Here is a 3595-nt window from a genome sequence, read left to right as displayed (position 1 = left end):
TGTATCTGACCGAGCCAAGTTAGAGATAAGAGCTGTAATTCCATGATATCAGCAAAAGCCTAAACTCTATATTCTGCAAACTGGCAAGGCTGAAATCCTGTCTGAAGATTCTTTGATTCTAACTAAATAGCAGATAGGATTAGGAATCTGTTTCTGTGGATCAGATATAGTAAATAAACTTAAATTTGACTGTGCCTGTTCTGAGAAGATGATAAGGCAGTAGCCATGGTTTTACTGTTTTGCCAATTAGTTTAGTTATTATCAGTTAGGTTAGTTATTATTCAATGCTTGCTTATTCTTTTACTAGGGTGTTGGTCTTATACATTATGAATTAGGCGTCTGTTATTTAAAAGTAGTGTCAGATCCCATCTGGATTTCAACTACTCTTTCAATAAGCATCTTTTTTTTTTTTTCCTAATTTACCTCTTCATTCTTTTAATCTACCTTAACAATGAAAATGATCACTGAGGTAGTCAGGAAAGAGAAATAACTTTCATGAAATTATTAAAATTCAAACTCTACATACATTGAATGAATAAAAATGAAAGCAGTATAGAGCCTGAAGTCACTACAGAAAACATTAACAATTTTTCTATCAGAACAAAGTACCTTCCCTAACAAAGGAAGTAATCCTTGTTCTTGAAAGAAGAAAAATCATTAAGAACTAGCCTTCTTTTTCCCTCAGGCCATTTCTAAGTGTTGCTCATCGATAGTTATGATTATTTTTCTAAAAAATACTGTGTGTCTATACTATCACTGAGGTAATAGTATGATATTAATTTTTCCTGAGATATTATTGTTTTGGCTATTATTCATAGACTGTGAACAGCCCAGAGAAAGGTTATCATTGCATACCAAATATTGATGAATGAACAAAGATATTCAACCTCTAGTAGATTAATTTTCTGCTTCTACAGTCAGAAGTCAGGAGCAAACCAAGTGTGTATATTAGAGGGACTATTTCACCTCTTCCTTGTCTTTCAGTGGAACAGAAATTTTGATCATTCATGAGCTTACTTAAGAGCAACTAGATGAATAATCTTGCTAGCACTGACAACCACCTCTCAACCCTCCATCTCCTCCTTCCTCCCCGAGGGGGAAAAAAAAATAAAAAAATTGCAAAGCAGCTATAGAGTCAGCATGGGATTCAGTACCTCACTTAAAAAGAAGCTGTTATGCCTACTGTGTTTCATGCTTCTGAGAGCTGAACGGTATACAGCAGTCTATCCACCATCTGAAAATATTTCAGAACAGTTACTTTTAGATACCTAAGTAAAGGTGATTTATGAATATGTATCTTATATTCATTTTAAAGGACAATATATATTCTCATGAAAAGATAGTTTACTGTGTCAGACTGTAGCAGTCTTTGGCCATATTTCTGTGCAGCAGGAGTATCTCCTTTACCATCTAGAGCTGATTTCTTTCTCAACTCCAGACTGTGGATGTATAGCCCTGGATTCTGAAGAGGAATTCCTAAAAAGGTACCTAGTAACTAATATCCAAGCCAGGAATAAGACAAACATTGATCAAGTCTCAGTCAAGTCACAACCCCTGCACTGAAAGGCTTCCTCCACACATGAGTGTTTAAGTTAATGGAAAGCACTCTGCATTATAAAATGCAGTCCTAAAGTTACGCAAATAGCAGTGTCATTTCACAGACTGTAGACTGCTCCTCAAATTCCCAACGTACTCTCAGGGTATTTCTAAATTGGTTAGATGATAAAACTGCTATATGAAGTGAACACTGATCTGAGCCTCACAGTGGAACTTTTACTTTTTCATAGGATTCAAATAAAAATATATATATACATATATATATATATATTTTTTTTTTCCAGGAAGAATTTTACTTTGAATGAGGATTTGAAGTGTGAATTATTCAAATTTACCAGGAAAAATTTCAGCTGCACATATCTGACTCCTCCACACAAGTCTAGGTTAAAGCAAAGCCTCTAATATAGACATAAATTTCCTGTTACTTTTCTCTAGTTCACCAAAACCACTAAGTTTAGGAGGCTTCTTTATTCCAATTTCATTCTGCACACAACTAGAATTATTTATTTATTTATTTATTGAAGTTATTGTATAAAGTCTATATTTATTCATTTACCTGAAAATTTAGAATTTCAAATTAGCGTTCAGTCACTTAACAGGGGATTTCAATGACAATTTCATATAAGTAAGTTGAAAAATAGGACCATGAGAATTTTCAATTTTGCTCTTTGACTCCAATTCAAGTCTTTGTGTATTTGTGTTTATAAAAGCATTAAAACAGAGCTTCAGACAATATGAACAAACACATTTTCACTGAAGAAAGGGGACTGTATACACTCCACTTACAACAAGATGCAGGCCTGGCCCATTGTTCTGGTTTTGGCTGAGATAGAGTTAATTTTCTTTATAGCAGCTGGTATGGTGCCACGTTTTCCATTTAGGAGGAAAATAATGATAGCACATCGTTGTTTTAGCTGTTGCAGAGCAGTGCTTATACTAAGTCATGGACTTTTCAGCTTCTCATGCTGCCCTGCCAGTGAGGAGGCTAGGGGTTCACAAGACACCGTGAGGGGATAGAACCAGGACACCTGACCTAAATCAATATTCCATACAATATAAAATCATGCCTAGCAATAAAAGTGGGGGAATTTGGCCAGGCAGGATGCTATTGCTTTAGGACTGGATGGGCATCATTTGGTGAATGGTGACCACTCATATTTTGCTTCACTTTTTTTGTGTATTCTTATTCTTATTCTTATTCTTATCATCATCATTATTATTATTCCTTCCTTTTCTGTCCTGCTATACTATCTTTATCTCAAACCATGAGTTTTACTATTTTTCCAATTCTGCCTCCAATCCCACTGAGAGGGAGTGAACAAATTGGCTGTGGTGCTTAGCTGCCTGCTGAGTTAAACCACAACACCCATAATTCACAGTTTTGTTGAAATGTTCTATATAATGAACAAGTAAATAAAATATATACCCTTGTGCTTAAAACAAGGCTTTGGACAAACAGCAAGAACAGAACTCATGCCAAGCCATCTGCAAATCACAAGAATGCATTTCAGCCCCTGCAAAACCCCCTTCCAGAATGTAAACTGGCATATTTGCCTTTATGTTTCTTAAGCTTCTCCTAGCTAATACAGGACACACAAAAATTAAGCTTAGCCTCAGACACAAAGGCATCCAGTAGATACTAACGGATGCAGACTATCTTAATGTTAGAACAAAAATTATATGCTTTAAAATAACTGTCAGCCTTTTCCCCAAGACACTTGTTACTTGATTTTCACCATTTTAACAGGTAACAAGTGGAAAAATTCAGGCATCAGGTAGTTGAAGGAGATTTCAACATCTGAACATTAGAAAAAAAATCACTTTTTATAGGTATTTCTAGCTTTCAAAATTAAAAGTAAAAATAAAAGCATTCATTTCTCCATAGCTTCCTTTTCACTGTAGTTAAAACACTGGCTTTGGATGTCACTGTTAACATCGTGAGTGCATTACATTTAAACTTAAAAAATTATGAAGACTATGAAACATATTTTCAGTGTAAAACAGTGATTTTTTTCACACAGAAGTGAGAAACACATCA

Source organism: Cygnus olor, chromosome 4, assembly GCF_009769625.2.
Source record: "Cygnus olor isolate bCygOlo1 chromosome 4, bCygOlo1.pri.v2, whole genome shotgun sequence".
Classification (NCBI taxonomy): domain Eukaryota; kingdom Metazoa; phylum Chordata; class Aves; order Anseriformes; family Anatidae; genus Cygnus; species Cygnus olor.
Note: the sequence above shows the minus strand (reverse complement) of the source record.